Genomic DNA, 27208 nt, shown 5'->3' with positions numbered 1-27208 from the left:
TTCAAGGCATACCCAAGTGAACTTTGGTTACCCAAGGAAAGTCACAACCCCTTCCATAGTGGCATAGCTTGCACATGCACTATGATAGCCTAGTAAAGAGTTGCAATGAAGGCAATATCACTACAGCAGGTATTACAGTAAAAGCAAGCAATTTTGTTAGGTATTTGTGAAAGCGGTGGTGAACAAAAAAAAAACTCGACAACTTAAGGAAATACACATAATAAAACAATGCTTAAAACATAACCATTGTAGCACATCACAGAGGAATATAACCCAAATCTGCTTTAATTTTATGTGATATCAAATATAAACCAAAAGCACAAACGTTTGGGTAAATCAGTAAAGATTCCATTTAATTTGTGCAAAAAATAACAGAAATCACTTTCTTCAGCAGAACACAAAACTGTCTTCTAACAGTTCAGGTCCAATCATTTCATCAACAGACAGTCCCCATATCTACTAGCCACATGAAGTATCTGGACTGACCCTTCTGTGATAAAAAAGTAGTTATTGCATCGATATATGTTTTGCTTCATAGAAAGAGTACTCACAGCTTGTATTCCCTCCTAGCTCCACCCCAAATATACTTCAGTCCTGCAAAGTTTGAATTACAACAGCAAACACCAGAAGCCAGCCATTTCATCCACAGACCCACAGACAGGCCCCATACCTATTGTCTGTTTTTTTTTTTTGTATCCACTCTGACCCTATTAGGTTAAAAGAAAATAAATGTTGTACTAATGTATTTTTTCCATACACATAGTAATCACAGCTTGTATTCCAACTTCTCTCAAATACATCTTGATACTGCAAAGCCAGAATTACAAAAAAAAAACTGTAAGACCAATAATTTAATTCACAAACAACCCGCATAACCATAACCTACCTAAAGTATCTGGCTTGACCCTGACAGGATAAAAAAATACAAGAATGTTTTTCTTTCATGGATCAGTAATTACAGCATGTATTCCTGCTTGCTTCAAAGAAATACATTTTAATCCTGCAAAAGCCAGAATTACAGTAGCAATAATCGGCAAGGCCAATCTTTTCATCCACAGATAGTCCCTGTATTCATTGACTACCCACAATATCTGGTTTGGCCCTGCCAGGATACAAAATAACTTTAATTTTAGTTATTTGTTGACCTTGTGAGGATAAAAATAATTGCATTTATCTATTTTTGTTTCACAGGAACAGCAATAACAGATTGTATTCCAGCTTGTTTCACCCAAATACACATTAGTCCTGCAAAGTTAGAATTACAACAGCAAACAGTACAGCAAATCTTTTCATCCACAGAGAGTCTGGGACCCACTGCCTATCCACAGTATATGGTTTCATCCTGACAGGGTAAATAAACAAAACATAACAAACATGATAGCATCAATATATTTTGTCCCACGGGTGAGTACTAGGTTAACTGCCTTTGCGGGCTATTTGAGCCTAGCAACTTTTTTCAAAGGTGGGAATCAAACCTTGCCCTTTATGTCTATGAGGTAAGTACTTTTTCCATTATACCAACCCCAACCTCCCATACAAATAGTCACAACAACATGTATTCCAGCTTACTTTACAAAAATGTGCATTAGATCCTCAAAGTAATAATTATAATTGCAAGCAGCAGGACTTTTCATTGCACCTACAGGCAGCCCCATACATATTTCTACCTACATTATCTGGACTGACCATGCCAAGTTTAACCAATAAATAAATACAACAATGGCTACATTAATGTATTTTTTTGCACAGACAGTAATCACAGTTTGTATTCCATCTTACTTCATCCGAAATAACACCGTAGCCCTGTAAAGACAGAATTACAACAGCGAACAGTAGCATCAAACTTCATCTACAAACAGCCCCCATACCCTCTGCCTACCTGAAGCATCTTCTAGACTGAACTGACCCTACCAGGATAAAAAGAAATGATCGTAATGGTTTCACTGCACAGAAACAGTAGTTATGGCTTGTATTCCAGCATATTTCAACAAACTACAGATTAGTTCAAATAAGCCCACATTACAATATCAAACAGCACAGCAGGAGCAATAATTTCTTCTACTAACAACACTGGACCCATTGTTACCTACAGTATCTGGTTTGACCCTGCCAGAATTAAAAACAACAACAAAAAAAACTTACTTACATGCTACTATCCAAAGTAACTCTGTGATAAACTTTTTCTGAACAAGATAAAAAAAACACTGATTATTTGTCATTAAGGTTTCGGTAATAGAGAAAGCATTCTGGGTGATGGTCAGAAGTTAGGTTTCAGAGTTACCAGAGCAGATAATAGTAGAATCTTCCGTGTGTTGAACTACAGATGCATGAGTGAGAGTGGAGTGACAGTCATTAATAAAAATACTGAACAGGAGGGGGCCTAAGATGGATCCTTGGGGAACTCCGGTAGAAGTAATGAGAAAAGGAGAGAAAGAGTGCAACCATTTGGTGGATTGTTGTCTGTTTGCGAGTTAACTGGTAAACCAGTTGAGGATGGGTGTGGACAAGCCTAGGTGTGAGAGCTTAGAAAGGAGGAGAGGACGGGAGATGGTGTCAAAAGCTTAGAGAGATCAAGAAAGAGTGCTGAGACAAGTTTACCATCATTGCGGCTGTGAGGCTAGGAGAGCAGTTGTAGTACTATGGCCAGGGCGGAACCCATGCTGAGTTGTGGAAAGTAGTTGGGATAAGTAATCCATGCGCTGAATTTGAATACATTTTTAAATTTTTTTAGAAATAGGAGATAGAATGGCTATAGGGCGGAAATTTGAGATGTCTGAATTATTACCGCCTTTATGTAAGGGTATGATATAAGCTTTCTTCCAAATGGATGGTACATAGGCTTCTTGGATAGATCTATTTATGAGAATGCTTATGGTGTAGCTGATGGATTTGGCAGACATTTGAAGGTATTCTGGGAGTAAACTGTCTGGGGTGGTGCTACCGGGTTTGAGTTTTAGCAGGAGTTCAGAAACAGTGGAAGTGGGACTGTGAGAGATGGAGAAAGACTGGTGGGAAAGCTTTTCTGGGGTATGGTTTGTAGAAGTGGGGTTGCTAATGAGTAGCTGTAGGAAAGGTGGAAGCAAGTCTGGATATAGTGTCTATGAAGTAGGAGTTGAAAAGGGTAGCTAGGTCAGTAGGGGTTTTGTCAGGGTTTGGGCAATGATTGCTTTTAGTGCCATGGTTTAATAGAATGGAGACTGAATTCCAGAACTGTTTTGAGTTACAGTTGTGTTAGTTGTGTTTGTTTTGGAGATGGAAGTAGTACTGTTTTTTATCATTAATTACTTGATTGCGGAGTAGTTTGAAAAGCTGGAGATTTATGGGGTTTTTACTATTACACCATTTTTTCCATGCTCGGTCTCTGGTATTCATACTTTTTTGTGTCTCTAGAAAGCCAAATTGCATGATTTGCTTTGATTCTCCTATTCCGGAGGGGGACCATTCTATTGAGTATACTGAGGAAAGTTGAACTGAAAAGTTCAACTGCTTCATCTAGAGGCAAATACTTCAGAATGCTCCAATTGATTTTTGCTTAATCTTTCATTGAAGCTTATGGGGTTGAAGTTAGTTAGCCGTCTAGAGGGTCTGTACTTGTGCTCCTGTAAGGCTGAGGAGATGGCACATGTTATACAGGCGGGCAGATGGTCACTGATATTTTCCTGCATATGTAATTTTGTTGGGAGTGGACACTACAACCCAGTCAAGTAAGGTGCCTTTGTTAGTGTTATTCCTAGGCCTGGTTATGGTAGTAATGAGCTGAGTGAAGTTATAGAGGTTGATGGAAGCATTTGGAGAAGGATTTGTATGGTATAGCCAATTTATGTTGACATCACCTAGGATTATAGTTTCACTGTGGATATTATTTGAGGTCCAGGCTAATATTTCTTCTAAGACAGAAACTTTCTTGCTTTTACTTTTCCCTACTAGTGCAATATCCTAAAATATTCTACAAAGGCAAATTTCATTTTTTAACTAAATGATAAGTACATAGCAACATGACTATCTGAGGACTAACAATTACATGAACACATTTCAATATTATTTACAGGAAATCAGCATTAGCAGGATTCTAACATTAATGAAAACAGATGTCAGTATCTGCATATTGCAATTACTCCAAGTATACATTAGAAGTAATCCATGATGCAGAATATATGGTAAAATAACACGATTTTAAGTCCTTTCCTGATTTTACTTTCTAATAGATAAATAATATTTTTGTTTTCCCAAAGATATGATATACTTCTACGGCATTTTATTGCAAGGTAATTGTTACTACATGAACTCAAATGTATTTAAAATTAAATTAGTTTAGATTAATTGATTAAAATGTAATGTAGTTTGATACAGGCAGAATATATTCTGGTTCTTTGACTTGTGTTGCAAGCAATACCTATCTGTCTATATAGATATATATCTATATAGCTATATCTATATAGCTATCTAGATATATATATATATATATATATATATATATATATATATATAGATAGATATAGCTCTAGGACTCGAACAAAAGCGCTTTTAACTGAAAATAAAATGGCTGAGCACACTTTAGCGAAAGTGCTTTTCACCAAAAAAGCATCTTCGCTAAAGCATGCAAAAAAAAAATTATAAACAACAAAAAAAAAAACACAGAACTCATGTTTACACAGGGGGGCAAACCCACCTGCACCCCCCACACTCCCCTACTTTTATATTATCACTCCGAGATCACACTGCAGTGGGAAAAAGGGACTATTCCCTTATCCCCACTGTGCTACGATCTCGGCAACATCCATTTCCCTATGTTTTTCTCTTTTATTAGCACACTGTCACAAAAGTGCTTTTTTGGTGAAAAGCACTTTTGCGAAAAGTGTGCTTGGCTGTTTCACTTTCGGTGAAACAGTTGTTTGGTAGACAGTAGGGATCCCACACACACATATATATATATATATATATATATATATATATATATCTATATATATATATATATATATATATATATATATATATATATATATCTATATATCTATATATATATATATATATATATATATATATATATATATATATATATATATATATTTATATATATATATGTATCCACACATATACACGTATACAAACATGCATGTATCAATGTTTTTTCTAGTACAATACATGTTTGTCAACATTTCATTTCAAGGTAATAATATAATATAGCCACAATATTTTAAATCCTGTGTTAAGAGTATGATCAATTCTCCTTTTATTTATTTATTTATTTATGTTTATTATATATTAACTAAAGCAGGACTTGTAAGAGCACTCATAAGCAGTTTTTTTAATAAGAAAATGACCCTTGCTGGTCACAAGTAAAATGACTATTAAGTTAAACTGCCTGAATATGGATTTTCCACAACCTACCAATTACTCAACTGTCCCAAGATTATCACTGTGAGGGAAGGAGAAAGGATGAGCAAATTTATGTATCCTGTTGTACAGCAGTTCTTTTTGTTTGTTTTTTTTTTTTTTATTTTATTCAACTGCCAAAAAGACTGATAAGATCTGCACTTGTGATTACAGTTATTTACTTACATAAATATGTATGCATTTATTTTAATAGCATTGGGTTATTATAATTAGAGTTATAAGAACTCTTTTTATTTACTAACCATCAGAATGAAGCATCATCCATCTCACTCACGAGATACCTACTAAAACCTTTCTGGATGAGGGGAAGGAAAAGGGGAGATAGGCCATTTCACAAAGGGCTTCATGTGACTCCATTTTTCTTTGAAGAAATGGGACATCTAGAGTACAGATTCAGGATAAGAATGACTCATTGTCCTTAAATATCTTATAAACAAGGCCTCCGAGCTGTCAGACTCCTCATAGAAAGAAGAGCGGAGATGAGGGAGGTCCACTCATGTTTCAGGGAGAAGCAAGTCCATGACATTTGCAGGATCGAGCATGCAAAGGGCATCTGCTGGATACCAGGTGACAGGTAGTCAAATGTCAAGGAGTATAGTTCTTGAAGTTGACGTGAGATGCAAGTGATGTGAGGATACAAGAAGCCTGTATCAGGCCTTAATCTAGCATCACACCATACTCCCAAAGGCGGTAATTCTACTTCTGTACAGACAGTTCCCAACTTCAAATATATACCTGAATGTGAAGGTTTGAAGAGTAAGCTCTACTGCCTAAAGGCATGAAGTACTGTCTTATACCTGGGTCATAAAATCCTGCTGGGCCTATGGAGGTGGGGAGATCAGGGGAGAAGAGTCCTAAGCCCCAAATACTATTATGAGCTACAGCCAAGACAAGATGAGGGACCCACCAGTGAATACCACAAAAAGTACATTCAGCTTCAGCCATCTTCTTGGTAGACTGGTAGGCCAGAAGTTTCTCACTTATTGCTGGTATGTGGCCATCCTATGCAAATGGTACCAAAGGCAAACCTTAATGTCAAGCTCTTCTCTCAGACTGATTATGTGGCCAGACAAACATCTGGAAGGTTTCATACATGTACTGAAGGGATCTTTTCAATGATTCAAATCCAGATCCAGAACCTAAATCTGTAACTGGCAGAAAAGAACTGGGTGTTCAAGTGCACTTAATATGAAGCATGGTCATGTCACATACCAGTAGAGGATACACACACCACCAAATATGACAATCAAAGAGAATAAAATTCCAAAAGTGGAATAAAAGAAAGGATGACCTCTAACATACGACCATCAAGTTTAGAAAGACAGATGGATGGATGAGAAGGCATGGCTGCAGACAGAAGGGAAAAGATTTGGCAAGGTTGATGGAAATATCTATTTAATGGAATGGGTTTGCCCCCTGGAATTAAGCAACATGGTGTCATACTCAGGATGAAAGATCAATGGGTTAGGGGGCTGGCATAATGATTAAGGTTTTAACCTTACAGACACAAAGTGCAGGATTTGATTCTCAAATGTGATAATTGGTTAGACATAAAATGGCCCATAGGGGCCTTTAGTCTAGTATTAAGCTATGAACCTATGAAGAGATGGTCAGTGCCTGCACCCCTGAATCAACAACCTCCAATGTGTTAGTAGAAAATGCACCTCATCATCTACCAAGGTGAAATACAGGAGCAAGAATGAGGCTTTGCTAACTGAATAGGACTTCCCAACATGTAGGGATTAGAGGGCCATTTCAGAAAGGGACTTGACTATAGAACAGGTTGACCAGAACTTTTTTCCGTTTAATGTGGCTTCATGACACTGCTCAGTGGGACCCTCTCACCAATCACCAGATTAGGTATTTTCAACTGCCACCATCCTCCAGGTAGTAAGATAGGTCAGGAGTTTCTTCCTTCAACATCTGCAGTCAGATAACTTAAACTGTTGGCATTTATTGTAAAACTAAACACCAATATCATCTCGGAGGAAGTACAGCAATACTGCTGTTGGTTCTGGCTCATTATTTAGCAGCCATTTGAAAACAAATGTTTTGCTGCTTTAGGATTTCAAAAAGTTATCTTTTCTGTATTTTAAATCAGGACTGATCTTAAATGTGCAACTTGCAAAAAAAAAAATATATATATATATATATATATATATATATATATATGCCACAGGTATACATACTCTCTTAGTGTTGACAGCAACATTGTAATATGTACCAGCATACAGCCTGTAATTTCCCAAGTTCAGGAACTTCAGAGGGAAAAACATAAATGCAATGAAAGAGAGAATGCACTGAAGTATACACTCACCAAGGCAGTCTCTGAGGTTCAATACGGAGCTTAGTGGGAAGGATGGTGTGAGAAAAGGCACTGCTGACAAACAGAAGTTAGGACATTTAGAATGGAAAAAAACAACTATTTCACTCAGATGATAAAGGGGAAAAAGAACTTAACTAGATTTAGCAGAACTCTTTAAACTTGCATGGCAGAGGAATAAAACTGGAAATGAAACAGAAAGGTGGGGTAGCTACAAAAGACCCTCTATAACACATTGCTGGATCAGTCAGTGTTGCTGGCCTTCTTCTGGCAGTACAGTCTCTTGTTTGTTAGGGTGTTTTGTAAACTGTCACAAGAGAGTCTTCCCTGCCGAATAAATGCTTCTACAAATGTGTGCAATGTGAATATGTGCATACACCCTCTGACGGACTGGTATCCTATCCAGAAATTTTTCTCTCCCTACACCTGTGGCCTGCTGGAACAGGCTCTTGGTCCCTCATGACCATGTAAAGGATAAGGCAGGTACTGGACAATAAGTGAACCACAAGCAGGATAAAGCAGACACTGGATGCTGGCCGAAACCAGAGCACCCAGTAAAAGATGTGTGTGTACCCAAGAATATCATGCAGGCTCCACACAGAATATACTCCAGCAGAGAAATGCAATGTCAGTGGTGCAACAAACAGCAGAGTCCCCTTTGATGCAGAAGGCTGTGGGTTCTACTCCCACACCAAGTAGATGGACTGCTGACAATGCAGTGCAGCATAAGGGGATGCTACTCTCCTGAGTGTGTAATCCCCTGTATGAGAAGTTAACTGAGGTTCTATCTGCTTGAATTGGATATAAAAGATGTTATGGTACTCTCATCAAAAAGACTTATGGGAAGTTCCACAGTGCCCTGGACAAATTTCCACTGGCATACCACCTTGGATCTATCTTGAAAAGAGGCCGCTACACTAGGGGGGATAACCTGGTCTACAAAGGAGAAAATCAATAAATAAGTGGAGAATTAAGCACTGGGAGACTACAACTCTAACCAATGTGCCACTGTATCACCTACCTAGGTACCTCAGTTGGGAAAAATAAGCCAATGTGCCAGTCACTTTAAGAAAGTGCACTATTGTTTGCAACCAGTCCACTATCTACTGCAAGCATTCTATCATGCCTGAATAAAACCAAAACTGACCAGTTTTATAAGATTAGTCTAACATTTTTACAGTGGAGGGAGGGTTGCTATAGTTAAGTTGAAGTTTTCACAGATAGACCCCATAAACTGACTAGATCCCAACAGACTTTGCATGGCAGATTGATGTAAAATCACATAACAAAAGGCTATTACCTTTCTGTTTACTCCAATGCTCTATCATCTTGGGTTTGCTGGACATACACTACAAAAAATAATGCAACCCAAGGACGTTCGTCTCCTAGATTTAATTTATGCTAAAAGAGATGGCACACACAGCACCTCATCTTACATTATAAATTTACTGCAGCCCACAGAAAAATACTGCAGCATGAGTAACTTACCATTAAAAAGCAAATGTAAAGGAACCCGTTAAAATGAAATGCCTTGAGTCATTCATCTACCAGTAAATAAAAGAAGACAAATTCTCACAATGCTGCTATCTGACAGAAGGCACTGCCATATATGAATATTAATCAAATTAAGTCAAATCAGGCCAGTTCAACCACTATCCTTTGATACCTTTGTCACAATGTTAACATTTAAAAATGAAGATTAAAAAGTCACTGAAATACAGGAAAGCAACTAGCAGCTTACTGCCTGAGGTTGAAGCTGCTCCTTTCTAGCTAAAAAAGGCAGCCTCATTTATGCTGATAACTGTCATCTTTTTCATTGGATGGTATCTTATTGTCTGCACAACACCTGTGCCCTACTTACACAAAATTACTAATACTGTACACTTCACGGATTGGTTTGACTCACTGACCTTTTGAATTTCTGACTCATGTCCTTTTGCATTTTCATCACATTATTAATTAGCAATGCAAAATTATGGCAACAAAACTGATGACATATCCACAAGCAAGTTACGACAGAATGCTGGCAAAGTCTACCCCAATCAGGTGTCTGTTCTAGCAAAGAATATTGGTAAAACCATTACCAGAAACAGGAACAATACTATAGAACAGTAAATTCAAATGAATTACACAAATAAACCAGACAAAACATTGCACTCTGTAACCCTTAATTAGTAAATCATCTTCATATTAGTTTTCTTTACCTATTTCTGTACAGCCAGGAGTGGAAACATATAGATATTTAACATGGGCCACTACACCATACATTAAGAACACACGTCTCAAGCACTACTGTGTTGAAACCTTAAAAGATGTCTGTGTACTTTATACCTTCATTTTCAGAACTAGACATAATATTACATATCTCTGAGGGTTAAACTGACCCTTAACATTAATCCACCATCTATGGTTTGACAGCAGTATGAGCCCACAAGAATTTTAAGGTTTCCATTTTTTGGTGGAGGGGAGCCTTGTGAAAGACAAGCAATATCTAAAGATGGAATTGCATAAGAAGCCAAGAGTATTAAGAATTTCTCAGAGAAATCCACAGGGAGTAACCATTATCTTTTTCCAAAGGACACATGCGGTATCACTTTTCCAAGTGGAATTGTACACTGACAACCACTGTCTGAAAGTTTGTGAAATTAGAATTACCCACTACTACTGCACTACACCTACAAGGTCAAATGCTGGGTAGGTAAACATCACCAGGACAGGATACGTTCACCATCAATGACGCACATTGTTTTTAAGTATTACAAAATTAATTTGTTTAAAAATGCTATAGCATACTGTTTTGAATAAGTCTGCTGCATGGAGAATTCCTTCTAACTATAGTACATCTCTGTTATAAAATGTTTCAACAGAGACGTATCTATTTTAAGTACTGCCTTATGCATAAGCCAAACTCATTTGCAATTTACATTATGACATTGATGCAGTGACATGCAAAATGCACTAACATTGTTTTTCAGAGTATTTTAAATGTAATTTGTTACTAATTAGATTTTGTATGCTTTATTTTCTGGACTGGCATTTCTGAACAAACAGTACACTGCATGTTAATGCATAATTTTGTTATACTTAAATCATAACCACACCACTGGTACTGTAAAAGCAGCAGATTTGAATTGTTTCAGGGACCCTGGAACACACACTGGGGGTAATACATTTTACCCATTGCTCAAGCAGACTATTTTGGTTAGGTTTTCTAATATTTACACTGAGCCAGTTGTTCTACAGCTCAGGTTGTTCTCTAAAACAGGAGCTTGATACATTATTTTTATTTTATTTTATACATTTGTTAAATGGGTAAGCTCAAGTGACCTGGTAGTACTGTCTGGCTGAGTGATGTGCTCAGTCACACAGTAGGCATATGGAGGTGGAATCAATTAAACCCTTCACATCGGGTACAGGATTGCTGCTAGTACTGTTGTTATTTTTCCCCCCAGAAAGTAATTTCGCTGATATATCTGTCAGCTCTGCCATAACTCAGTGCAATGCACAAAGTAAGAGACGACAAGTGAAATGTATTGCAGGCTTTTTAAAAGTGGAGTAGAGAAAGATGTTTATACAGTTAATATTTACCGACAATCACTCCAACATGCACCATAATAAAACATATATGCATACTTACATAAAGCATCATAGTTTTAAAACTGTACTTGAGAGGATTTTATAAATCTTCCAAGGAGTATCCAATTTAAAAGTTTACCTTAATTGCTGCTGAATAAACCACCGAATGCCGTATTAGTAAAAGCCTAGAAATTCTTCCCACGTAAAAAATGAATAATAAATTCCTTCAGCAACTAAGATGGAGGGAATTAAACAGCATTTCTAGCATAGAATACAGTAACATTAAATTTCAGCTTAAAACACTGTTAGGACTTGAAAAAGCTGCAATTATCTTTCAAAACATTGCAGTGTTATACTCCAGAATCCGAACAGTCTTTGGCCATCTTTGCTTCTCTGTTTTATCTACAAAATTATACGGTTTTAAAGGATCAACAGTTCTGATAATACTTCTTTAAGCCAAGAAGTCTAACTGCTGTCTGATGCAATCTGCGGCACAGCCAGGTATGACAGTTCAGAAGGTCCTTTCCTTTTACAATCCGATACTCAGCTATGCTGAGGAGGATTCTTATAATGCCACTACGTAATGATGTTTGGCAACAGCAGGATACGTGTTGATCTGTGAAACAACTGCCTGCTAAAAGCAGCATCTCTTCTTCAAAGATGTCCTTAAGTACCCCCTCTCCACGAGCACAGCATCATCTGACCGAAATTGTACAGACTGTAAAAACTCGGTTTTATCTGAATCTGAAAAACTGCACAGATCCTTTTCTCATAAAAAGGGAAGTGAAAGAGTATAGAGAAATCCAGGATATAACAGTAACTGCAAATAAATCACATACACTTTGATTTAAGCACCTTCATTAAATTATCACTGAAGACATAGACACATATTTATTTTTATTTAACATTTGTTTACCGGGGAGGTCTGATTAACTTAATCGAAAAGAAAGCCATATTAACATTTGTCAAATTCATGCATTATACATTACAGATATGTTTTCTTTCTTTTTAATTATTCATTCAAATATTACATAAACTGGTCAATTCTTGCCTTCTCTTACACCTCCTTCTTACTCCTGAATATTATTCTGCAAGTACTTTTCCCACAAATTATATGTCTATACAGTACACTCCTGTCCTACTCAATACATTTCTAGTTTTGTTACCTCCTATAAAATATCCAGTACTTCAATTACAATTGGTTCAGATTCTGAAGTTCATTTTCTAGTAATTGCTTTTTTTGGCAGCCAGTAGCATTAAACTCAGTAAAGCCTTGCCATGTATAGGCAATTCAGATCCTGTATTCCAGCTCAAAAAACATGTTAAATAATGTAGTGCTTGATAAGAACACCAGGCTATCACTCCGCACCATCATTTTTTCCATAAGCAAACAATAGGCTACAACTTCAAATAAAACCAATACTACAATTAACATTTTAAGTAGTTATCTGGTTACAGAACTTCATTCAGACTTTTCATTGCCCTGTTTAGCTCAGGGTACAATATCTGTATATATTTTTTTCACAACTGTATTTATTTCTTTTTTGTTTACTAGGCAGGTGGGCTGATACTTACAGATCTTTTCCAGCTACAACACAGCAACCTTAACTTTGATCACCATTTCTCCACAGTGGTAAGAAGGGCATTTTATAATGCTCATCTCATAAGTAAGGGCATTGCCTCCAGAAAAAAAGAGCTTGTAACCCCCCTGCACTCTTTCCTCATCAGGCCAATAATAGAGTACAACGCTCCCTTTGGTATGTTCCTTTCCAAACACCTGCAGTAATTGGAGTGACCACAAGGGTGCCTTACAAAGAAAATTCAGGGTCTTCAAGATCTGTTTTATGTGGACAGACTGAAATCATTGTCACTTTACTCTGTGTCATACAGACTGCTCAAAGGTGACCTGTGCCTTGCATACAAAGCAAACTCTGACCCAGATTTAATGGAAATGCTGCAAATGTGCAAGTAAACTGGCACACGGGTCACTTGCTGAGAGGACCTTAACCTGGTACATGATATCAACAGAACTTGCTGGACAGACAGATCTGCCTTACAGAGGTTGCCCCATTTTTGGAACAAGCTTCCTATTCATGTTAAACAAAGCCCCTCACTGGCCCTATTTAAGTGCAATTTGGATGACTGAATGGGTAACTGGAAATTAACCCCAGGGGTTCCACCTGTGTCGCTCTTGGACAGGGGCAACAGGTGTTGATTTTAGTGTCTGCTTAAACTACACACCCTTGGGAACAAGGGTTGAACTTAGCTAGGCTTGTGGCCATAAAGCAATTAGCCTAGTAACCTCCTATGAATGATGCATGTTCTACTCCCACCACAGATGCTTGGATACAAGTTCCAGTACTGAATGTGAAGTGAATTGTAAGGGTATTCTGCTCTGTCAGGTGTCATCCTTCAGAGGAGAGGTTTGTAAAGATAAGAAATGTATAGCAGTTTGTGTGAGACATGCTGTGAATATGTATAAAAGTAATATAACTTTAACAAGTGATTATCTGCCAGTTGCTAGTGCGTTTGTGATGCAAGTTGAAACTGTTGATAACCTACTAGCTGGGCTGCCATTTTATGAGCCATTAAAGTAACAGTTTTGCTTCAAATGCTGGTGTATGCTGATGTTATTTATATCACTTATGAAAAGGACTTGAGCAGACAAAGGACATGGTGTCAGAATTGGGATCTTTATTCACAAAGAAAGAAATACCATAAATGCCATTTCGGAGTAGAAAACTGCACCATCGAGTTGGGTAAAATCCAGTAAGCTCAGAATAAGCCATTTTTTATGAAGAAAAAGCAGTTTTCATGGTTTCATAGATTAGTACTAGACTAACTGCCCTTATGGGCCATTATAAGCCTAGCCAATTACCCTATTTGAGAATCAAACTCTGCACCTTGTGTCTATAAGATAAACACCTTAGCCTTTATGTCAAACTCCCAGCAATCATAAATCAAAGTAATCATTTTACTAAATATATGCTGCTTAGCCCCAGAAAACTGAATTTCTATCAAATGTAACTATATTTATCCCTCCAGAGTAATTTTGATTTTGTGAGACCATCTGCCTGGCCAGCATGGAGGTAGAGGTTCACATGTTTCAGAACAGCAACCAGGTTAGACAAACACAAGGGAAGAAGTCCAGGTAAACACTTTGTTATACTCTATGAGCAAGGGTATGGATGGAATACACAGTTTGTTTCTGTTTTTTTATAGCTATAGTGTTACATACAAGTCAGTAATAAGGAAACTCGATTTTCTGTACCAGAAAGAAATGTACATAAAAGGCATGCTTTCATAGATGTGCTCAAGCTATAGGTGAAAATGTTGAAACTTTTGCAAGATTCCTACATGAAATGTCCAAAAACTGTATGTTTAATAAAACAGAAGATGAACAGATTATAGACAAAACTGTAGTCAGGCTGGCTGATGTTGAAGGCTCTCAAAAGTTACAGCTGGAAGTGAATTTAAATCTGGAAAAAAGCTATACAAAGTACTAAAAGAATGAGCTAGTAAATTAACACAGTGCTAACATAGTTATGGAAAAATGCATGTGAGATAAATGCAGGGTAAATGGCAAATTTAAGCAGAAATATGATACAAAAATGCATTTGCTAGTCAGGTATCCTGATCCATCAGTTTTGGAGCACTGTCTGATGAAGTGACTTGCGCAGAATTACACAGCAAGCAAATGAAGGCTGAGGGAATCAAACCTCGAACACAGGAACAAATGGATAACAGCACATAACTTTAATCTTCTGAATCAACTGCCATACAAACCAAAGTAGCACGTGCATGAGTCACAGAGAAAACTGAGTTTGGCCAATAAACAAAGTGTTAAGTATTTTCCTGTTGAGGACGATCAGTGAGCTGCACAAGGCAGAAAGCCTAGGAATGTAAGAAGATGGGTAATTTTGCTGTTTGTAAAACTAAAATAATTTAGGAATGGCTAATAGAGTAAAATGACTTCCACAAACTAGGTAAACCACAAAACGAAACACCAGAAAACAAGCGAAATGACACTATAAGAGCCGACAACTTAAAATAACAAAACGTATTTAATGAAAGTTAGCGCTTTCAGCGAAGATAATACTCCGCCTTCTTCAGACAAACAAGAGTAATTAATCCCAAAAACATTTATAAATGTTTAGTAGCAATCAAATAACCAATCAAGTAAAAGTGCATTTGAGCTACCGTTTTCCATAACAACCTTAAAGAGATGTGTTAATTAAATAACACAATAAAAAACTAACCGTCCGATTAAAACTTATGACAATACATTCCCACTAAGACAACTGATAAATATACAGACCAATAAAAATGATTTATATAAGTCACTACCAAATTGATTAAATTAATCAGATATGTCAAAAGGGAAATAGTAAAGAATGTTATAGTTCAAATAAAATATATAAAATTAATTGAATAATACATCATAAGAAAATTGAATTCCCAGGTTAACATAAAAAGCTTCAGCATATCAAATATATTACAGGAATAAAAAATTATTACTATTATGTTACTGATTATCATAAATATGAATCAAATTTAATAGATGCTTATTATCTATTTATACAGAGGCACCTCGAAACACATTTAATAATTAAACTAGAATTGATGTTAATAAGCATAAATGAACATAAATATAATAAATACTTGTCATCTTTGTAAAGAAAGCCACCTCAACACACATTTGATAGATAAACTATCGTTAATACCCGGAAAAATGTGTGCCCTAGTTCTTATCTGCCACATAAGTTCATCTATCTCCAACTGTAACTGCCAAGCTCCATGGATGTTAGAAAAGAGAAAGAAGTCAAGTATTAACAGAGTCCCTGGTATGTTTAAATGTGGCTTTTGTGCTCAATGCAAGCATATCAAGGTGGGTAACCAATTTTCTATTAATAACAAAATATATACGGTTACCAGTCATTATAATTGTGAGACTAAGAGCGTCACATATGCCGCATTGTGTAACCTCTGTAACACTTCTATATTGGAAAAACTGAACGTAGATTAAAACAAAGAATTTATGAGCATCAATATGCTATTACTAAAAAAGATGTCAACAATGCTTTGGCTAAGCATTGTGTTGAGCATGATGGACATGAGTTCAAATTTGTAATTCTACAATACAGGGAAGTTGACATCCGGGGTGGAGCTTGGCAGTTACAATTAGAGATAGATGAACTTATGTGGCAGATAAGAACTAGGGCACACATTTTTCCGGGTATTAACGATAGTTTATCTATCAAATGTGTGTTGAGGTGGCTTTCTTTACAAAGATGACAAATATTTATTATATTTATGTTCATTTATGCTTATTAACATCAATTCTAGTTTAATTATTAAATGTGTTTCGAGGTGCCTCTGTATAAATAGATAATAAGCATCTATTAGATTTGATTCATATTTATGATAATCAGTAACATCATAGTAATAATTTTTTATTACTGTAATATATTTGATATGCTGAAGCTTTTTATGTTAACCTGGGAATTCAATTTTCATATGATGTATTATTCAATGAATTTTATATATTTTATTTGAACTATAACATTCTTTACTATTTCCCTTTTGACACATCTGATTAATTTAATCAATTTGGTAGTGACTTATATAAATCATTTTTATTGGTCTGTATGTTTATCAGTTGTCTTAGTGGGAATGTATTGTCATAAGTTTTAATTGGACTGTTAGTTTTTTATTGTGTTATTTAATTAACACACCTCTTTAAGGTTGCTATGGAAAACGGTAGCTCAAATGCACTTTTACTTGATTGGTTATTTGATTGCTACTAAACATTTATAAATGTTTTTGGGATTAATTACTCTTGTTTGTCTGAAGAAGGCGGAGTATTATCTTCGCTGAAAGCGCTAACTTTCATTAAATACGTTTTGTTATTTTAAGTTGTCGGCTCTTATAGTGTCATTTCGCTTGTTTTCTGGTGTTTCGTAATAGAGTAAAATGCTCAGAAATAGTTTTTCCTCAGTTCAGGAATGAGTGGCAAGTGAAACTCCCCACATGTGTAATCACAGTAAGTTTTAAGATGGATATGGGAGGGGGATACTACTGTGGTACCACGTGTTACCTGTAGAAATATCCTAAACCATCTACATTTTCATCAAGCAGACACAAAAATACATAGCTTTGCAGGCAAACTCATATGCACTAGTCATTTTCTATCTGTATTGACTGGAAAGGGTAAAAGTATGAGTTCTGGGTTTATGTGCTGGATGGTCCATATATAAACTGTTCAGTAGAGCTGTGGCATGGGAAATGTGGTGAATCCCTGGCATGCTTGGAAAAGTTGATCTTAACAGCAAACCAGTAAAGATAAAACTAAAGCAAGATACCATACCATATGTCTTGGGAGTGCCATGTCGTACACTGTCCAAAGTAGAGGCTGAACTCGAATGCAAGCACATGGTGTGATTGAAAGCATGACTGAATACACTAAATGCTGTGCACCAATGGTCTCCATTACTAAAAAGAATGGCAATGTTCAGATAAGCATTAATGTGAAAAAGCTTAATGATGCAATCATTCAAGAATGGTTTATTCTATCAACGATAAAAAATACCACCCCTAAGTTGTTAGATGCATAAGCGTTCTTTACCTCAGAAGCTTCAAGTGAATGTTTGCAAATGCTCCCAGAAAAAGATAGTTAAACTCTAACAATCTTCATTTCTCCAATGGGAAGGCTCTAAAAGACTACTATTTAGCATAACTTCATCACCAGAAATATTTCAACATGAGATGAGTAATTTGCTTAAATGCCATGAAGGTATTGTTATCACAGATGATGTACTGGTGTGGTCCTGACAAAGGAATATAAGTGTGAAGGATCAGGCTGGCACCAAGGGGGTTGAATCTTTGCCGACCAATATGGATGATGAGCCACTGCCACCAAAATCTGGAGAACCAGGTTGGCATTGGAAGGGTTTGAATCCCACCACCAACAGCCTGATCCTTTAAATCTGATGACAATTGCTCAACTGTCACACTGGTGGGTAGCTTTGGAATTCAGACCCTTCCTGTGAAAGTCTGAACCACTGCATTTTGATGGCAGAGGTGGGATTCACAAACACTGATGCAGATACCCCCATTACATACTGGCGGCAGAGGTGGTATTCATCCACATCAGTGCAGGTAGACCATTACATATTGGTGGCAGAGGTGTCATCTGTGTGACTGGCAGAGGTAGGATTCAAGCCCTTCCAGTGCCAACCTCATCCTCCACATATGGATGTAGTGGTAGGATATTGGAATTAAACTTACTTAGCCTGCTACCAAAGGCATGTGCATCAAGATAAAATATACAAAGGTGTAGTTTTAAACAACGGTTATTTTATTTTTTTAGATAGTTTAGTGTAGGAACAGGTATAAAGGAGTTCTGACAACTGCACTAAAATGTCAGTGCCACACTGACAAAAGTATAGCAAAGTAAAAGGAACCCAGCATGCCCATGTATCAGAGGGAGAAGTGGTGGTAGTTTTGAGTGCAACTGTAATACAGCTTGAAGATGGCCTAGCACATAGTGTGGGTGTGCAGACTGCACACAAGGGGCAATCTGTTCCATTTCAAGATGATTTAAATTGAGTTACTGACAGTGGCACTACATTTGAAACGTATGGAACTCACAGCGGCCAAGAGAATGCAAGGGTTGGAGGCAGAAGAAAAATAAAAATAATAACAGTATAAGTCAAAGATGACTGTCCTTCGCCAGAGACAATACGAGTCATGGGGAGAGGGATATCTGGGCCATAAGTGCCCATGTCAGTCCAAAATATTTTCCGAACTGAAAGAGGTGGATGATTTTGATTGTTTTATTTGGGCATTTGAAAGCATCTGAAAGGGTATGTAATCAGCATCAAGGTGAACAAGAGTAATGGGTGAGATTTTCAACCCCTTTGCTCATAGACGGACTCCTGAAATGTACAGAAAAATATTTAGAGAGCTTTGGAGAAAGGCAGATAACAGTGCAAGTGAATATATTGCAGAAATCAGAACTTAATTTCATATATGGATGAGTGGTTGTACATTTGAAATGCTTGTGGATCTGCTGGTAATGAAACAAGCCCTCTGTACTCAGGCAGAGGACATGAGGATTTGGTTGGCAGATCAGGAGCATAACACTATTATGGAGATGGAGAGGAAGATGGACCGCTATCTAGTTAGCAGACTTCTATTATGTAGAAGGGGAATACCCAATGCTGCAAATAGGCATAAGTGAACCCATTGGGGGTGCAGCCTAAGCTATGGAAAAAGGATACACTGAAAAAGGAAGAAGCCATAGGTTCTGGCACATATGCAGGTTTTGAAGTTAGATGTTTGCGATGCAACCATAAGGAGCATGTGTAGTCTTACAGTCCACTGAGGCAGTGTGGAGAACAAAGATGTCAGAAGTCAGCAAGCAGGATGAGTACTACAAGAGTGGTGGATTATCTAAAGACAACAGCTATACCTAAATATCACGAACGTTTGTATACTATACTGGTAGAGGGAAAAGAAGCCATTGCAAAGAGGGACACAGCTTCAGACAAAACCATAGTTAAGCTTGCAGTGTTTAGAAATGAGCAAATCATACATGGGCCTGGGCAATCCATTTCAGTAAGGGCCTGTCCTTTTGTTAGAGATTACATGTTGTGGAAAGGGGGCAAGAGAGCAAGCAGGTGTCTGAGTCTCAGTATATCCCTGATGATGTCTTAACAGAGGATGACTCAATGCAGTATAGGTTCATAATTTGGTACTAGTCTATCATCCCTAGGGCCTATACAAACCTAGCTATAACAATTCCCTGGCTATTTCGTCCCACACTATTTACTTCCCTGGACTCCTGTCTAGCAGGGAGACTGACATGATCCCCGGGATGAATTTCCTTTCTCTCATCCAATCGTCAAGGTTCCTTTTGAAGAGGGCCACAGAGGCACTCTGCTTGACATGTATGGTGAATCTATTCAAGAGTCTGAGGAGTCTCTGGGTCAGGAACCTATCCCTCCAGCATGTTGTGTTTATTGTGATGACAAGGTTTAGATCTCTGGAGTGTGTGGCTCTGAGTGATTGGGATTTCTTTATGTGTAGCATGTCCAACAGCTCTGGGTTTGACATGGCCTTGTATGTTAAGCAGAGATTGCCTCCGAGTAGACGATATGCGAAAGAGTATAGCTGGAGTTTTTTAAGGTGGTCAGCATAGAGCATCTGCTTTAGGCCTGTGATTATTTTAGTGAGGTATTTCTGCGGCCTTTCCAGTTGTTGCAGATGTCTTGAGAGGTACATACCAAACGGGGCGTTGTATTCTATAATGGGTCTAATGAGGGATGAGTACAGTGGGGCAATGCCCTCCTTTTATCTGGATGAAAAGCCCTTAGTGATGAGGTGTGCCACATAAAAGGATTTACTGACTGTTGTGACGATGTGGTTATCGAAGGTGAGACCACTGTCCACCTGTGTCCCTACGTCTTTTATCACACTTTCAGTGTTTAGTGTACTGCCACATATGTGGTAATTCATGGGCACATGTTTTTTTCCCAAAGGGGATAACTATATATTTCTTGGCACTGAGCTTGAGCCCATGGCTCTGGCACCAAGCATCTGTTTCTGTAAGGACCTTTTGTAGAGTATCCACATAATTTGAGGATTCAATAATGGCTCCCAGTTTGCAGTCATCTGTGAATATTGTTAGCCAGAGTCCCTTAGTGTTGGCCTGTACTTCAGAGAAAAAGATGCCAAACAAGAGCAGTCCCAGGACTGAACCCTGAGGTACTCCACTTGTCACTTGTCTGGAGCTGGATTTGGAGTTGGCTACTTTTACAGTGTGAGTTCTGTCAGTAAGCCAGTTGGCAACCCATCAAGTGACGTAGGGATCAATGCCCAGCTTAGTAAGCCTATCTATGATTCCAGAGTGGGGGATGGTGTCAAAGGCCTTGGCGAGGTCCAGACAGTCTGTGTGGACCACCTTACCCTCGTCCACGACTCTGGAGACTGATTCGAAGAAGTCAATCAGGTTCAGGAGACAAGATCAGCCCTTTACGAACCCAAACTGGGTGGGGTCCAGTGTTTGAAGTTGTCAATGTCTTTGTTTATAAGTTCCATGATAATACGTTCCATGGCACTGCAGATCAGGCTTGTCAGACTGATGGGGTGGTAGTTCCCGGGATCCAAGGTGGATCCCCCCTTGTGGAGTGGGATAACTGTAGCTGTGCTCCACTCAGTGGGAGTGAAGCCTGAGGTGAGGCTATGATTAAACATGATACTTAGGTGAGGTGCCAGTTCATTTTGTAGTTCATATAATACATAGCCCGGGATGTCATGTGGTCCCATGGATGTTGTATTCGTAGCTTTGGAGAGTGCTTTTTTTTACTCGTGTGGCCATTATTACTAGAATTTGGCAATCTACCGGTATTGAGATGGGCCATTTAGGGGGTGAGAGGGGGATGAAGTTGGCACTGAATTGATATGCCAGGATATTGGCAATATCCTTGGGATCAGTATATTTAATGACATTCTGTTGTAGCTCAGAGCAGATCTGAGCATTGCCAATTAGATTCTTGACATAGTTATAGAATGCCTTGTGGTTGTCTTTGGAATCTTTGGCAATTTTATTTTCATAACTAGCTTTGGAGGATTTTATGAGGGATCTCAGCTTCTTACTGAGGCTGGTAAGGGAGTTTTTTGCATCCTGGGATTTTCCTCTTTTCTGCAACAGTTTCTTCCTTTTGTTGTAAAGTTTGTTTATGGCAGGGGACCACCAGACTGACTTCCTTTTTTTGGAGGAGAGCATCTTGGTTCTATTTGGGATGTGCTTGTACAGTGCCTTAGTGTAGGATTCAACAGTCAAACTTTCAGTTCCCGTCTGCATGGGTGTCATAAAGTTGGCCACTTCTGACTTGAGTAGCATGAAGTTGGCTTTGGAGAAGTTTTTTATAGAGGTTTCCTTACTGGGGGGGGGGGGGGGGGGGGAGATGTGGATGTTATGGATGATTAGCTTATGGTCAGACCTGACCAATGAGGGGGTGACCATATGTGTGGAGCATCGATTTCCCATGTTGGTAATGACTAGGTCTAGGATATTGGAGCCCCTGGTGGGACTATGGATTAGTTGATCCAGGGCGTTGAATTTATGAATTCCAAGAACCGTTGTGGACAGGTGTTGGTACATCTGTGGTTTTCCCAGTTAATGGCAGGTTAGTTGAAATCACCCAGTATTAGGGTGTTTGGTTGTATCTTAATATTTTCCAGTATGTTTAGAAAGGTGTAGTGAGAATCTTGGGGCATGGTGGGAGATCTGTAGCAAGCTACAATTTGGATTGCAGTCTTACCTAGTGTTAGTTGCACCTGGAGAATTTCAGACGCATTGTGTTAGGCAACTAGCCTGGTGGTGTGAATATCCTTGGTGAATATTGATACTCCTCCACCTTTAGTCTTTCGGTCCTGGTTTGGTGGCCGAAAAGTGTGATAAGAGTTGTAGCCTGGTATTGCAGGGGTGCTCTCTGGAGCCTTGAACCAGGTCTCAGTTACTGCACAGATATCGATGTTCTCTATTTTTAGGAATGCCTCGAGAGAGTGCATTCTGAGATTTAGACTTCTAGCAGTGAGTAGCATTCCCTTCAGAATTTGCATGCTTGTACCTGTTACAGTGGTGGTTTTGTCCTTTGAACTTTGCCTAAAAAAGGCACTATAGGGGTGGCAAGAGCCTTAGCCCGTAACCTGAATCCCAGGGGCGACAGGTGCAGACCATCTCTGGCAAAGCACCGTGGTCTGTCAATCATGTCGTCCCAGGCAGACAGATACTGGATTCCCCTTTGAATGACAGCAGAAGCTTAGCCAATTGTTGAAGTCAATCATTTTGTCCTTATATTATGGTATCATTCTGGGTGAAGGTAGGATGCTACTCAGGGCGAGGGTCATACCTGCCTGGCCCATATGATCTGAGAGCTCTTCCATGTCTCTTTTCATGTAGTCCAGGGAGGTACGTCTCAAGTCATTCACTCCAACATGGACAATGAGAGTGTCATCTTTGTACTTGTTGTGGAGTGACTTGAGTGCATGCGTTATGTGGTGGATCCTGGTACCAGACAGGCAGCTGACTGTAATTTTCTCCTTGTCAACCCTGGTGAGTGGGACATCAGTGTGCCTGACTATAGAGTCACCTATGACTAAAGTATTAGATACGTTGTCTCGCCTTAGGGGCTGTTGCTGGGTGGCACACTGGTGTTGTGAGCTATGTGACACTTTGGTTGTGATTGGTGTATGTTTGCATTTCAGCTTCGGAGGTCCTTGTTGCTTGGGCAAGTTACAGTTAAGGGCCTCCGCATATGTGGATTTAATATTGCTATGTGTGGGTGTTGGCGGTGTGGGTTTAGAAGGGCTATGTGTTGCTTGAGGTGTAGTGCAGGTGTTAACCTTCTCCTCTTGACAGTCTAGCACAATCAGTATCATATGTGCATAGCTGTTAAAGACAGACATAGAGGTAAATGTTGGGAAGACGGTAGGTGGGAGAAGCAACCTGGGCCCACACCTACACACAGGGCTAGTGGTGTGGTTACTTCAGTGGGTGACCTAGTCCATAGCAGCAAATAGAGAACTAAGCCACAGCAACTGAAATGTATTGAGCTTTCTTTGGAAAGGTAACTTCAAGGGGAAGAGGTAGATGGTAAAAGTCAGCCAGAATCCAAAACAACACTGCCAGAAGTTACCATTTTTCCTTTGGAAAGGGAGCTTGGCAGGGTTATCAAGAAAATGTTCAGCTTTCAAACCGTTCTTTACAGAATTTGAAAGAGGTAGCCAAGGAAGTTCCCGAAACTCGAAGGTATGGGAAGTCCATATACTGAGACGACAGATTGTTATACTGGGAATGACCTGCGAAGGAGGGCTAAACTACGAAGTAATACAACAGATGGTACTATCTGGGGCTTACAAAAAACACTTCTGGCCATGGCCTATGTTATTTCTTTTGCAGGCCATATGGGCATAATCCATAGTAAAAGATGGCTTATGAAAAAACTTTTATTGGCCTGGTACTGCAAAGGATGTAGCAGTGTATTGCAGGAACTGTGAACAATTCCAGAAGGCTTGCAAAACTGGAGACAAAGCCAAGGCTGCTTTTATATCTCTGCCTGTTACTGACGAACCATATCAGAAGGTAGCTGAGGGATCTCTTAGAACCCCAAGTTCAAGAGGTAAAATGCATCTCCTGCTGGTGGCGAATTATGCCACTAGATACCCAGACGTGATGGCTCTATTTGCCATTGAAGCAGTGAAGATAGCAGGCACTTTGCCACATATTTTCAGCAGAGTTACTTTTCCTAGAGAAATACTGACAGATAGATGTGCTAATTGTATGTCAGAAGACTACTCCTTACCACCCATAGATCAATGGTCTGCTGGAGAGGTTATATTCCGCACTGATGAATGTCGAGGGTATCCAATTCAAGAGGGAGTGGGACAACTACCTGCTTCATTTTCTCTTTGCATACCGGAAGATACCGGAGGAATCCACAGATTTTTCACCCTTTGAGTTGTATGGTTATACAGTGAAGGAGTCCAGGATTTAATTCATAATGAGTTGGGGGGAATCATTGGGCGAGTGTGCTTCCTACAAGGAGTCTGTTGTGGGTACCTCCTGAATTTTAGAACTAGGATTAGGGAGCTCAACTGGATGATCCAACGAGCACCTGACACAAGCAAAATAGCAGCAAAAAGTCTTTTGACAGGAAAGCCAGAAGTTGACAGCATTCTACCTGGCAGCAGATGATGATTCTTATTTATGCTAGACTCAACAAGCTGCAGGTAGTCTGGAAGGGTCCCTTCACCACTGTGAAAAACATGAGTGAAACAGACAGAAGCATTACAAGGCAGGAGGTAGAAGTGTGAACTACACCATGTTAACATGATAAAGGTCTACCAAGAGAGAAATGCCCTGGTATTCAGTAACTGCAGAACCAGAGAGGCCACTTGTAATAGAGCATGGTGGTGGTGGGAGTTGTACCTCAGCAGCAGAGGTAATCCTCTTCCATACGCTATCTCCTACCTAGATTCAAATGATCTGAGCGGTACTACAGGAATCTGGAGATATGTTGACTGGTAAGCTGGGGTATATCCACCAGGTGCAGCACCAGGTTGGCACAAGACCCCAGTGGCCCATCAAACAAGCCCACTGAAGCTGGCTGAAAAAGGTAGGCTAAACCATGAGAGAGGAACTACAGAACATGCTGGAACAGGGACTAATCTAGGAAACTAACACTCACTAGGTCTCAGTAGTGGTTCTGGTGCCAAAAAGGATGGCACCTCCTAGGTCTGTGTAGACTACAGACAAAGTACAGGTGTGTACACTTACCATAAATGTAGATGTTCGAGTGTATTCACAGATGCAGTAATTACATTTGGGTAATCTGCTGGCAGGTTGCCCTCAGTCGGCCTGAATAACAAAGTATTGGGTCCTGCATCGGTGGCTGTCTCCTCTTCCATGACGTCAGGTCATCAGGGGGTATAAAACATGCAGCCGACACCATTTTATTCAGTTTTTCTTGCCCCAGATGTCAGGTGCTCCCCAAATGGGAAGCAGATATATATATGTAAATAAACAGTAAATATATGAATGCACTTTTAGAAACAAACTTTACCTTCGACTAAAAGCAAATACACTACAAAGGCTTTTGAGTACAGTGAAGGAAAGAAAAGGTATAGAATGGGGGATGGCGGGTGGGTAACACAGACTGCAACAGTGAATACACTCGAACATCTACATTTATGGTAAGTGTACACAACTGTACTAAGTTCTTCGTGTTTCACTGTTGCAGTCATTACATTTGGGTAGAATCCCAAAACTATGGATGGAAGGATGGAACTAAACAGCATTAGGAGTGGCTATAAGGCCCTGCAGGACTGTAGTGGCAAAGCCTGCCCTGGATTTCGAGAAGAGAGGTAATTGATAATGCTTTGTGAAGGTATGAACAGAGCTCCAAGTAGCAGCTTCTAGAATGTCTTTGGTTGGGACCCCTCTGAGAAAAGCTGCTGAAGTAGAGGCAGCCCTGGTGGAATGTGATCTGATCCCCTTGGGCACAGGTTTACCATGGTGCAAATAGCAGAAACGAATGCAGTGGCTTATCCACTTAGAAATAGTCTGCTTTGATATAGCCTTCGCCTATGATCCTGCAGCAAATGCTACCAGTAGTTGCTCAGACTTTCTTGGAGATTTGGTCCTGTTTAAGTAGAATCTTAGTTGCCTGTGTACATCCAGTGAATGCAGAATCCACTCCCCCTTGTTCTGTGGATTTGGGTAGAAAGTTGGCAGGTGAATGGTCTGGTTAAGAGCCACACTGGATACCACCTTAGGCATAAAAGAAGGACTGGTCCTGAGGGCCACCCTGTCCAGGTAAATATAATGAAAGGCTCCACTGCCATGAGAGCCTGTAGTTCTGAAACCCTTCTTGCTGAAGTGACTGCCAAAAGAAAAGCTGTTTTCCAAGATAGAAGTTTTACATCCGCAGTAGCTGCTGGTTCAAAAGGAGGCAGGGTGAGTTTTTCCAGCACAAAATTGAGGTCCCATGCAGGAGTTGGTGCTCTCCTGGGATGCCTTAAGTTTTTGGCCCATCTAAGACACTGCTTACGCAATAGATGAGAAAAGAGGAGAGGCTCTGTGTTGTAATGAGCCAAGATGGAAGAAGCATGGATTTTTATTGAAGAAAAGGATAGGCCCTTGTCAAGCATCTCAGTTAAGTATTGTAAAATCTGAGGAATATTGGGCTTTGCTGTGTCCATTCCTTGTGCCTGGTTCCAAGCACAGAATCTCTTCCACTTATCAGTATAAGATTTTCTGGTACTTGGCCTTCTGGCTTCCAAAATGACATCCATCACAGATTTACTGAGAGGTGTGGTTTGTATAATTAGTTGATTAGCAATGCTGCG

General features: G+C 39.1%; 1 protein-coding gene across 5 annotated transcripts in view; it reads right to left on the bottom strand.

Moving 5' to 3' along the window:
• RNF144B (ring finger protein 144B) overlaps window positions 1-27208 on the bottom strand; it is a 1090613-nt gene that overhangs the window by 697827 nt on the left and 365578 nt on the right. The window contains exon 1 of one of the 5 annotated variants that reach the window (XM_044065984.1): window positions 11433-11819. The exons of the other annotated variants lie outside the window; for them this stretch is intronic. The gene's annotated coding sequence lies outside the window, so the exon portion shown is untranslated. Of the gene's footprint in view, window positions 1-11432; window positions 11820-27208 lie in introns of those variants that run through there. 5 annotated transcript variants of the gene reach the window in all.

This window comes from Protopterus annectens, chromosome 3.part0 (assembly GCF_019279795.1).
Source record: "Protopterus annectens isolate FY-2018-M chromosome 3.part0, PAN1.0, whole genome shotgun sequence".
Taxonomy (NCBI): Eukaryota; Metazoa; Chordata; order Ceratodontiformes; family Protopteridae; genus Protopterus; species Protopterus annectens.
The sequence above is the reverse complement of the archived record's forward strand: the minus strand, read 5'-3'. Positions and strand labels throughout refer to the sequence as shown.